This window comes from Eubalaena glacialis, chromosome 3, assembly GCF_028564815.1.
Source record: "Eubalaena glacialis isolate mEubGla1 chromosome 3, mEubGla1.1.hap2.+ XY, whole genome shotgun sequence".
NCBI classification, from domain to species: domain Eukaryota; kingdom Metazoa; phylum Chordata; class Mammalia; order Artiodactyla; family Balaenidae; genus Eubalaena; species Eubalaena glacialis.
The window spans coordinates 86,717,928-86,730,443 of NC_083718.1; the positions used below are offsets into that span (position 1 = coordinate 86,717,928).

Genomic DNA, 12,516 nt, shown 5'->3' on the forward strand with positions numbered 1-12,516 from the left:
TATTCCCGTCTTGCCACTAGGTTCTTCATGACCTTTTTTTTTTCCCTTAGATTCCATATATATGTGTTAGCATACTGTATTTCTTTTTCTCTTTCTGACTTACTTCACTCTGTATGACAGACTCTAACTCCATCCACCTCATTACAAATACCTCCATTTCATTTCTTTTTATGGCTGAGTAATATTCCATTGTATATATGTGCCACATCTTCTTTATCCATTCATCCGATGATGGACACCTAGGTTGCTTCCATGTCCTGGCTATTGTAAACAGAGCTGCAATGAATATTTTGGTACATGACTCTTTCTGAATTATGGTTTTCTCAGGGTATATGCCCAGTAGTGGGATTGCTGGGTCGTATGGTAGTTCTATTTTTAGTTTTTTAAGGAACCTCCATACTGTTCTCCATAGTGGCTGTATCAATTTACAGTCCCACCAACAGTGCAAGAGTGTTCCCTTTTCTCCACACCCTCTCCAGCATTTATTGTTTCTAGATTTTTTGATGATGGCCATTCTGACCGGTGTGAGATGATACCTCATTGTAGTTTTGATTTGCATTTCTCTAATGATTAATGATGTTGAGCATTCTTTCACGTGTCTGTTGGCAATCTGTATATCTTCTTTGGAGAAATGTCTATCTAGGTCTTCTGCCCATTTTTGGATTGGGTTGTTTGTTTTTTTGTTATTGAGCTGCATGAGCTGCTTGTAAATCTTGGAGATTAATCCTTTGTCAGTTGCTTCATTTGCAAATATTTTCTCCCATTCTGAGGGTTGTCTTTTGGTCTTGTTTATGGTTTCCTTTGCTGTGCAAAAGCTTTTAAGTTTCATTAGGTCCCATTTGTTTATTTGTGTTTTTATTTCCATTTCTCTAGGAGCTGGGTCAAAAAGGATCTTGCTGTGGTTTATGTAATAGAGTGTTCTGCCTATGTTTTCCTCTAAGAGTCTGATAGTGTCTGGCCTTACACTTAGGTCTTTAATCCATTTTGAGTTTATTTTTGTGTATGGTGTCAGGGAGTGTTCTAATTTCATACTTTTACATGTACCTGTCCAATTTTCCCAGCACCACTTATTGAAGAGGCTGTCTTTTCTCCACTGTATATGCTTGCCTCCTTTATCAAAGATAAGGTGACCATATGTGCGTGGGCTTATCTCTGGGCTTTCTATCCTGTTCCATTGATCTATATTTCTGTTTTGGTGCCAGTACCAAACTGTCTTGATTACTGTAGCTTTGTAATATAGTCTGAAGTCAGGGAGCCTGTTAATCCCCCTTATTAATGCTGAGTTCCTTAGGAGGGAACCATTGCATATTAAGATCATCCTTATTGTAGATATTACAGCTTTGCAGTTATTGACAAGGGTTGACTGGGCCCACGTGGTTTTTAGCAAATAGTGGAAAGACAAGAGGTGGACAGCTTCTCACTGCTGCGGTGTCACATACCAGGAAATACCAGAATCCTCAGGACAAGCCTCAGACAAAAAAGACTATCCGGGATAGGACCCCGAATGCAGTTCGGTAAACTTTGTGGGAGCAGATGTACAGGTGATAATCAGCATGGAACACCTGGAATGGTAATCAGCATGGAACACTTGGAATGGTAATCAGCACGGAAAACGCTGAATGGGTTCTAAAACCTCTCCCACCGTCCCTGGGTGGGCTCGAACCACCAACCGTTCGATTAACAGCCGAACGCGCTAACCCATTGCGCCACAGAGACAGCAGCACGCCGCTCTTCTGGCCTCTCTATGGAGTAGACACTTACCAATTCCTAGGCTGTGCCGCCTTTCTCGCAGGAAAACGGTACCAGTTCCAAAGCTTCGGAAAAACGGAAAGTTTAGAGCAGCCGATCGCACTGGACCTGAGACTGGGGCGAGGTCAGGAAAAGACAACACTAAGCACTATTATCACAGGGCAGCCACCCATGCAGACAATTCTGACAAGCACTTGAGAATACTCCCCCCTCCCTTGGACGCATTTCCCATCTGGTCCTCTCATCCTCCCACTCACTACAGGGAAGGATTCGTCACCTTTGTGTCCTGTCAGAACCCTTTACGCTCCGTGCAGGGCACAGAGATCCAGGCCACAGCCAAGGGGCAGCTGCACTTCCCAGAAGGGCCTTTCCCGAGGTAGGCGGTTCCAGCGCTCAGGCTGACCCGAGACCCCACTGCCCGCCAAGGCAACCGGGAAGGAGACCGGAGGGCAGCCGGTCCGGGGGGATTCCTACTAGCACAGAACGTGCCTGGCCTGCACTTCGGGGGCGGGGGGGAGCTGAATAAAACTCCTCCTGAAGCTTCTCTACAGCCTGAAGAGAACGGATTTCAGGTTCCTGAAAGGGCAAGGGGGCCTCCTCGCGAGGACAGAGGCTTCCCCTGGTCTTGGAGGACAAGTCCCGCAGAAGCTGCCTTTCAGAGACACGCCAAACGAAAGGAGCAATCTTGAGTGGAGATGTCTGCAAGGAGCTCTCAAGTGGTGTCGCCATTCTTATATACGGAGAGAGAGTGAGAAACCCAACGTGGGAAAATGTTTACTGTGCACTTACGTACAGAATATACGATGTTATTACTCTTGCAACTTTCTTGTATGTTTCAAAGGGCTTTGGTTTGGGTTCTTAATGAATGTTTGGAACTCGAGTCCCCGATTCTCTTGGGATGAGAACGCGGTAAATAAGACTTCGGGTTTGTACCATGCAGGGAGAAAAGAGCCGAGGCGAGAGCCGGCCAGCCCAGGCTGTTCCTTACATCTCACGTCCTCCAGCCTGCGCGACGTCAAGGACCCTGAGGCCGGGACTCAGCGGCATTTGGGGACTCAGTGCAGAAGCTCTTCTGCATCTGAACCTTGAAGCAAAACACAGCTCTGGTCGGGGCAGGAAGAGGAAGACTCCTGCCAGTGGAGACGCTGAAGGGGAAAAAAAGAAAAAAAATGTTTACAAAGGCTTCCCTGACCGGGAATCGAACCCGGGCCGCAGCGGTGAAAGCGCCGAATCCTAGCCACTAGACCACCAGGGAACCATTGAGGAGCCCCGACGTAGCGTCTCCAGATGCAAATGGTAAAAGTCAAGATTGAACTTCAGAGACCCGGAGCGCAGGAACGGAGATTTCCCAGAAGCCCAGGGCTGAATGCAGCTGTGCAAGGCTCCCAGCCCTTGCCCGGCTGCTCATCACCCTTCACCTCTCCAGTCTTGGGCGACGCCTTGGGCCCTGAGACAGGACCCAAGGTCCGTCCTGCTCTAGCTTCAGCGCTGTGTGCTGCCGAGCCAAGGTCCTGCTCTCTTTCTGAACCTCGCTTTTCCCTTGAGTCAGGTGCCGACCGGGATGTCAGCAGGTGATGGGCGGATCCGTCCACTTCCTGATCTCTGCCCTGGCTCTGGGGGCTCTGCTGGAGACGGCACCGGTACGGACTCCTTCCCCTCCGCGACCGGCTCAATTCGTGGAGCCTGACGTTGTTCATTTCCGTGTCTTTGGCTCGGATCCCCGGTGCACAGTTGGGTTCGGTCTCTTTTGTTGCGTCACGCAAATCAAACTGTTGCGTACGTGTGCCGAGGTGGGGGAAAGCCAAGTGTGCTTCACAGGGATGAACTCCTTGGTTTTCAGAGACATAACTCGTGTGAACACGTGGAAGAGGTTTAGGCGCCTGCTTAGTAGGTGAGGGGATTTCCGGATGTAAAAATGACCCGAAGTCAGCCTGGTCCTTTGCCCACTTGGATTAGCTGGCTGTGGCCTGCCCTCCGCAGTGCCTCAGAGCAGAGAAAGGAGGGCGGGTTCCTGGTGCTGAGCAGGCTCTCAGGCAGTAAGGGGACTCCTGCCCTGTACCTTGGGGATGGAAACTGAGGCTGCGCCCGCTGCCTCACCCCCTGCCTTTCGCCCGTTTGGGTTTTTTGAATGGGAAGGTAAAAACTTCAGAAAGGAAGGACGTTTGTTTCCGCCCGGTTTCGAACCGGGGACCTTTCGCGTGTGAGGCGAACGTGATAACCGCTACACTACGGAAACACGGCGGGTGCTACTCCTTAGTGGCACATCCCTGAAATCCGTAGGTCCTGCCACCACTATCCGAGTCGCCAACTTTTTCAACTGAAGAATGAACCTTGAAGCCCCGAGATCTCTCAGGCAAGGAGACTGCGGCTTCCGAGAGGCCCTGCTTTCAGGGTTCCTCGCCGGCCCCGAAGGGAGGACCCCCGAGCCTCCCACAGCCGGCCTTCGGGCTCCCGCACCGACCGCAGAGTCCGCGGATCCACGGCTGTGCCCCCGAGTGCAGGGGTCGCCCCCGCTGCCGACTCCTCAGCTCCCAGAAGCCGCGGGAGCCGGGGCTTCGGGCAAGTGCCCTTTGGGCCTAAGGGGAAAAGGTAGAGAAGTAGGTTCACTCCAGTGAGCTTCTCTCTCTCTGGAGCGGATCCTGTGGGTCCTAGCTGCATTTCTCCAAAGCCTGCAAACAGAATTCCTTTCATCCAGACTTGATTGAGTCGTTTTCAGGGTGAATGCTAGCTTGCTACAAACACTCCGTCGTACCTGAAGGAGGAAATCTACAACTTCCAGGTAAATTCTCTTTTCTTCCTTTGATTTCTTCAAACAACAACAACCAAAAGGACAGGTCACTGGTACATACTTGCACTTTTCTTATAATACTTAAGGTATGTCTGACTATCTATGAAAAGCTCTTGCTGTAGAAACATGTGCAAGAGATCGTCTACCATGAGCTAAACGATCGTCATGCCTGCCCAAGGTCCAAGAATCTGATGAAGCTGGATCCAGTCCCCCACTGCCTTTCGATCACCGGTTAGATCACCGTCCAAACCAACCAATTTTCCAGATGCAGGTCACTAATATGAGGGAGAAGAGGTCAGCTAAACATTTAAACAATCGCAATTTGTTTTGGGGCATGTTGAAAGTCAGCAGTGGTACAGTTAGAAGGGGAAATAAAAGACTTCATGATAACGATAATACCAGCTTTCTCGAGCTTTACTCAGTGACCAGCACTGTTCCTCAGTGCTTTACTGTGGAATAACTTACTAAGTCCACATAACAACCCTGGAAGATTGTGTAGGACTTTACCACCCCTTGTTGCAGATGAGAACACTGAGGCACTGAAAAGCTGAGCTAACCTTTCCAGGGTCTCACCCCCCGTGACAGTGAGAGCCAGCACTCAGACCCAGGCAGTTTGCCTCCAGAGCCCCTGCCCTTGGCCACCATGCTCACGGGTAACTGAGAAAACTTCACTGAGATTTGCATCCCTTCCTTGTTCAACCTCCAAGATTTCAAAAGGAAAAGAAGATTGAAAGGTAGCCCTACAAACCTCGCCAAACTCATTAATGAAATGAAGAAGAAGAGGAGAAAGAGTAAACAGGACCATTGGAGAAGCAACGACGTTAGACGCAGAGAGAATGACGATGAGTTTGTTAAACACATACTAACTGGAAACTGTCTATTTAAAGACTAAGAAGGACCTATCTTCCAACCATTTAAGGCCTAAACTCTCCCTTTCCATGGCAGTCTCCACCCAAGAATAGATTTCAAAGCTACCAACATAGTGTATACAGATGTGAATATGAAAATCATACTTCAACATTAGTAGTAAAGAGATTATTTTTTGACTTTTAAAAAATTTTTTTATACAGCAGGTTCTTAATACTTATTTTATATATATTAGTGTATATATGTCAATCCCAATCTCCCAACGCATCCCACCACCACCAACCCCTCTGCCGCTTTCCCCCCGTTGGGGTCCATATGTTTGTTCTCGACATCTGTGTCTCTCTTTCTGCCCTGCAAACCGGGTCATCTGAACCATTTTTCTAGGTTCCACAGATATGCGTTAATATACGATATTTGTTTTTCTCTTTCTGACTTACTTCAAGTAGTAAAGAGATTTTGAATGAGTTAGCTCACATGGTTACTAATAAAAATGGGAAACAGTTATTAGGATGTTGTCATTAAACAAAGACAGGATTTATAAAAGAGCCAGAAAAGAGAAGAGAGGAAACACACACACACACACACACACACACACACACACACACAAAGCCTGAGAAAGGGGGGTTTTCCCTTTCCTAGAGGAACAGATAGCTGAAAGCCATCAAACAGCTACTCTGGACGGGTTAATCTAGTGAAGTTCCGAACTAATCAGGTAAACGCTTTTGGCTATGTGTGGATGCTCAAAACTTCTTGAGAGTTCAGTGGTGAAATGCATGTGGCGGCTTTTCTTTGTGTACTACCTGCCAGTGTCCCCCTTTGGCACCTGTGAGTTAAGCCTAATTGAACTACTTTCCTCATCAGAATTTCTCAATTTCATATACCCCACCCCCTTCCTTGACTCATATTTATTCTTCAAAGAGCAAATTTGGTCATGAACACTTGGTTCTCGCTTTGACACAGTATTAACAGTGGAATGTCAGCTTAAGATAATTGTTGTGAGCAGCACATGAGTAAGTAGTCAGATATCCGATAGTGAAGGGAAGCCAAAAATCTGAGGACAGCAAAAAAAATATCACAGTAACTACTTTGAACTTACTTTCCCTCCTAGCCCAGGACAAAGCAGAAGAAAAAGTATCAACATCACTTTAACAATAACCAAGTGGCAATAACCTTTAAAACAATGAGGCATAATATGCATAAAGTACAAAGAGTGTACAGTTCCCAAACCATTACCAGTGTACACCAACCTGAATCACTGCTGAAGCAACCTGAATAACTAAGGTATGGAAAATTACCAGACCACAGAAGGCTTCCTCATGACTCTTCCCATGCAAGAGCTCAGAGTAATCACACACATACCCCTCCCAACCTCTCTGCCTGTTACTTTCACATAAATTGAATCACAGGGCATGCACTGGGTTTGGGGGGATGGAGGGGCATGGGTCTGACTTCTTTCACTCACCATTATGTCTATGAAATTTAACCCTATTTTTCACGTAGTTCTTTGTCTCTGTGTGTATTCCTTGTAAGAATATAACTCGACATAGTTTTCTACTGTTGGACATTTCAGTTGTTTCCAATTGAGGATATTCTGAAATGGCACGAACATTTTTTTATGACTTTTGGTGGACATACACATTTTTCTAGGGCACCCCATTCCAAGAGAATAATGCCAGTGTTGACTTTCAAAATAATACTTTTGGGGGCTTCCCTGGTTGCGCATTGGTTAAGAATCTGCCTGCCAAGGCAGGGGACACGGGGTCGAGCCCTGTTCCGCGAAGATCCCACATGCTGTGGAGCAACTAAGCCCGTGCACCCCAACTACTGAGCCTACGCTCTAGAGCCCGTGAGCCACAACTACTGAGCCCTCATGCCACAACTACTGACGCCTGCCCGCCTAGAGCCCATGTTCCGCAACAAGAGAAGCCACCACAATGAAGCGTAGCCCCCAGTCACTGCAACTAGAGAAAACCCTCGCCCAGCAACGAAGACCCAACGCAGCCAAAAACAAATAAACAAAATACATTTTAAAAATTTATAAAAATAAAAATATATAAAAGTTGGGGGGTTTTTTGTTTTTTGTTTTTTTCCAGCAGAAAGGGTTTATTCAGGAATAGCGGGAGAATTGCAATTCAGGACAAGCAAGCTATAGCAAAAGCCATAGGCAAGTCCCACAAACAAAGGAGAGGAAGGAAACTTACTTTACAGAGAAAGAGGAGGAAGCTGAGGGAGGTTGTTTTGAACCCAAGTCCATTGGAGAAAAGTGAAAGTTCAGGGTGATGACGGTTTCTCATTGCCAAGTTGCTGAATTCTTGCAGGAGATGCAACGAATATGTTTTTCTGTTGGGGCCTGTAATCGATGATTCTTGCTGTTGATGCTTCTTCAGTTTGGGTTTGTAATTGACGATACTTCCTGTCTTTGAACTTGAGTGGTACCCCATGAGAGCTCCCACTTCTGGTCTCCCGACTTCATTTGAGTGACGTTTCCCTTTATTAGTTTTCAAACCTGTCACAAGGAATTTTGAATTTTCTATTTTCATCTATGTGAATGTTTTAGGAGACTTATTACGTCAAAATATTATCATTACAACTTGTGGCCCTAGCAACTTTCAAGTGTTCAGTAGCTACATGTGGCTTGTACCTATCATATTGGAGAGCACAGGTCAAAGGTATAGCACAGCTAAAAGTACGATTTCTGGGCCACAGCATATAACTGTGTATGTATGACCCTCAGTGGATGCTGCCAAATTTTTTTCCAACCTGTGGAACTTTTGTATACCTTTTCCAGAAATGAATAAGAATTTCCAGTGCTCGCCATCCTGTCAACATTTGGTTTTGTTTGTCCTTTTTTTTTAAAAAGTAAGCTTTATTGAGGTGTAATTTACATAGTAAAATCTGCCAACATTAGATTATTCTACATTCTTTTCAATGATATCATGTCTTTGCCAAGCTGGATTTTGGTGCTTGCTGTGATAAAAAGCAAGTGCCATGCAAAAAGTGAATGTGTAACAAGAAGCAAGGAGGCGCTTTGAGAAGGTTTCAGAAGCTGTGCAGTGCGCAGCATGAAGGTTATGATTCTGACGTGTCAGAGCAGTGAAAACACAAGCCACTCTACTGAACTTTTGTCAAGGGAACACATAAGAATAGCCACAGCACCAGCCACAAACCTACAACATATAGAAATATATGTGAACCCAGAAAACAACAGCATTCCCCAACGAAAGCACTGTTGTCAACCGACCTATCATGAAATTAGGGCAAACGGGAAGGACGAAGACAGAGAGAATTTGCAGGCAACCAAAGATGATTCGTTACTTAAATCAATTTAATGTTAGTCAAAGGATTAAAGTTAACTCTAGATCTTGAACTTGTAATTTAAGCTGACACATGTTGGACCATGAGAATGTTGGAATCATATATTGGTATATATGGAATCATATATTAGATGACGCCTAAAAATATTTACCAAAAATTGTAAGTGGAATAATTGAGTCGTCTGGTTCCTAGAATTACAAGTATTCATTCCTCTTTAAAGAAATTAGTATATTTAATGTACTTGACTAGTATATTTAATATACTTCAACACATAAATTGAAATTTTTAGTCGTTGAAAACTTATTGGATACGTTTGCTTATTTAACCAGTACAACCAGTACAGGAAATTTAGGAAGTCCAACGTAACTCAGATTTTCAAGCCAAAATAAAGCCAAGACTTATATAACAGTATATTATACCACCATTCTTTTCTACATCATAACATAATCTGAAAATATATATATAGTCGTTTTTAGACCAAAATTATTAAACCAATCTAATTTTTCTGAGTAACCTCGATAAAAGCACACGACAGGACATAAACATTTTAAATGTCATTATATATAAAATGTATAAATTATTTAAATTGCTTCAAAGTATTAAGGGTCATCTTTGTAATCAATTTCATTTCGTTTCTCACTGTTGTTCCGAGTAATCAAGACCATTAATTTAATCTACAGCTAAATCTGTTATTGTTCCTTGTCACCAATTCAACAACAAAATTTTTCCTTATAGAAATACCACATTGAAAGCATAAGTGGTAAAGCATTCTTCCCAGAAATTCTTAATTTTCTTATTTTAAATTTATACAGGTGATTATTACTTTCCTGAAATTAATTGGGGAATTAATTTTTAATTAATTTAAATGTTTAGAGGCCTAATTTGTCTATTCTCTCCCAAGGAAGAGAAAGTATATTGTTTTGCTTCTGAGAAAATATATTTAAAGGGAAAAAAATTCATCAAACTAGTGGGCATTATTTAAGGTGAAAGCAGAGGCAATGATATGTTTTAACAGCAACTGACAGTGAGGGAAACACAATGAAATAAGTAAGCCACATTAGGTCCTTGAAGGAAGCTCATTAATGAAAATCGGAGTAATTCTGTGATATGCTTTTGAGTCTCCAGGGTATGTGTCTGTGCATGAAGTCATTGTCCTATGCTTTTGAGTCTCCAGGGTATGTATCTGTGCATGAAGTCATTGCTCCTCATCCATTTTTATTAGCGACCGAACTGGCTTACAGTTCTGGAAGGTTTAAATCTTGATTTGTACGGTTGTCACAAGTGCTCATGCTGCTGACTTTGTTGCTTGTTTGTAATGATATGTCTCTCCTCTGCTTTCTGTCGTCTGATTTCAGCAATCCCTGAAGGACGCTTGTTTGAATTTTTTCAGTTATTTAGGAACTTGAGTATACCAATGAAAGAAAGCTGCCTATTCCGTGCTAAAAATTCAACATTCTTCCTGTATTAGTCCCCCTTATTTTTTTTTAAACATCTTTATTGAAGTATAATTGCTTTACAATGGTGTGTTAGTTTCTGCTTTATAACAAAGTGAATCAGTTATACATATACATATGTTCCCATATCTCTTCCCTCTTGCATCTCCCTCCCTCCCACCCTCCCTATCCCACCCCTCTAGGTGGTCACAAAGCACCGAGCTGATCTCCCTGTGCTATGCGGCTGCTTCCCACTAGCTATCTATTTTACATTTGGTAGTGTATATATGTCCATGACACTCTCTCACCCTGTCACATCTCACCCCTCCCCCTCCCCATATCCTCAAGTCCATTCTCTAGTAGGTCTGTGTCTTTATTCCCGTCTTGCCACTAGGTTCTTCATGACCTTTTTTTTTTCCCTTAGATTCCATATATATGTGTTAGCATACTGTATTTCTTTTTCTCTTTCTGACTTACTTCACTCTGTATGACAGACTCTAACTCCATCCACCTCATTACAAATACCTCCATTTCATTTCTTTTTATGGCTGAGTAATATTCCATTGTATATATGTGCCACATCTTCTTTATCCATTCATCCGATGATGGACACCTAGGTTGCTTCCATGTCCTGGCTATTGTAAACAGAGCTGCAATGAATATTTTGGTACATGACTCTTTCTGAATTATGGTTTTCTCAGGGTATATGCCCAGTAGTGGGATTGCTGGGTCGTATGGTAGTTCTATTTTTAGTTTTTTAAGGAACCTCCATACTGTTCTCCATAGTGGCTGTATCAATTTACAGTCCCACCAACAGTGCAAGAGTGTTCCCTTTTCTCCACACCCTCTCCAGCATTTATTGTTTCTAGATTTTTTGATGATGGCCATTCTGACCGGTGTGAGATGATACCTCATTGTAGTTTTGATTTGCATTTCTCTAATGATTAATGATGTTGAGCATTCTTTCACGTGTCTGTTGGCAATCTGTATATCTTCTTTGGAGAAATGTCTATCTAGGTCTTCTGCCCATTTTTGGATTGGGTTGTTTGTTTTTTTGTTATTGAGCTGCATGAGCTGCTTGTAAATCTTGGAGATTAATCCTTTGTCAGTTGCTTCATTTGCAAATATTTTCTCCCATTCTGAGGGTTGTCTTTTGGTCTTGTTTATGGTTTCCTTTGCTGTGCAAAAGCTTTTAAGTTTCATTAGGTCCCATTTGTTTATTTGTGTTTTTATTTCCATTTCTCTAGGAGCTGGGTCAAAAAGGATCTTGCTGTGGTTTATGTAATAGAGTGTTCTGCCTATGTTTTCCTCTAAGAGTCTGATAGTGTCTGGCCTTACACTTAGGTCTTTAATCCATTTTGAGTTTATTTTTGTGTATGGTGTCAGGGAGTGTTCTAATTTCATACTTTTACATGTACCTGTCCAATTTTCCCAGCACCACTTATTGAAGAGGCTGTCTTTTCTCCACTGTATATGCTTGCCTCCTTTATCAAAGATAAGGTGACCATATGTGCGTGGGCTTATCTCTGGGCTTTCTATCCTGTTCCATTGATCTATATTTCTGTTTTGGTGCCAGTACCAAACTGTCTTGATTACTGTAGCTTTGTAATATAGTCTGAAGTCAGGGAGCCTGTTAATCCCCCTTATTAATGCTGAGTTCCTTAGGAGGGAACCATTGCATATTAAGATCATCCTTATTGTAGATATTACAGCTTTGCAGTTATTGACAAGGGTTGACTGGGCCCACGTGGTTTTTAGCAAATAGTGGAAAGACAAGAGGTGGACAGCTTCTCACTGCTGCGGTGTCACATACCAGGAAATACCAGAATCCTCAGGACAAGCCTCAGACAAAAAAGACTATCCGGGATAGGACCCCGAATGCAGTTCGGTAAACTTTGTGGGAGCAGATGTACAGGTGATAATCAGCATGGAACACCTGGAATGGTAATCAGCATGGAACACTTGGAATGGTAATCAGCACGGAAAACGCTGAATGGGTTCTAAAACCTCTCCCACCGTCCCTGGGTGGGCTCGAACCACCAACCGTTCGATTAACAGCCGAACGCGCTAACCCATTGCGCCACAGAGACAGCAGCACGCCGCTCTTCTGGCCTCTCTATGGAGTAGACACTTACCAATTCCTAGGCTGTGCCGCCTTTCTCGCAGGAAAACGGTACCAGTTCCAAAGCTTCGGAAAAACGGAAAGTTTAGAGCAGCCGATCGCACTGGACCTGAGACTGGGGCGAGGTCAGGAAAAGACAACACTAAGCACTATTATCACAGGGCAGCCACCCATGCAGACAATTCTGACAAGCACTTGAGAATACTCCCCCCTCCCTTGGACGCATTTCCCATCTGGTCCTC

The 12,516-nt window shown here is 43.8% G+C and overlaps 3 non-coding genes across 3 annotated transcripts; all 3 read right to left on the reverse strand.

The window, feature by feature from the left end:
- Positions 1 to 1,642: 1,642 nt before the first annotated feature.
- Positions 1,643 to 1,716, reverse strand: TRNAN-GUU (transfer RNA asparagine (anticodon GUU)). Its single transcript has one exon. It is a non-coding gene; the product is annotated as a tRNA-Asn (tRNA).
- Positions 1,717 to 3,912: 2,196 nt separating this feature from the next.
- TRNAV-CAC (transfer RNA valine (anticodon CAC)) lies at positions 3,913 to 3,985 on the reverse strand. The gene has a single exon. It is a non-coding gene; the product is annotated as a tRNA-Val (tRNA).
- An 8,183-nt stretch (positions 3,986 to 12,168) lies between these two features.
- Positions 12,169 to 12,242, reverse strand: TRNAN-GUU (transfer RNA asparagine (anticodon GUU)). Its single transcript has one exon. It is a non-coding gene; the product is annotated as a tRNA-Asn (tRNA).
- Positions 12,243 to 12,516: the final 274 nt, after the last annotated feature.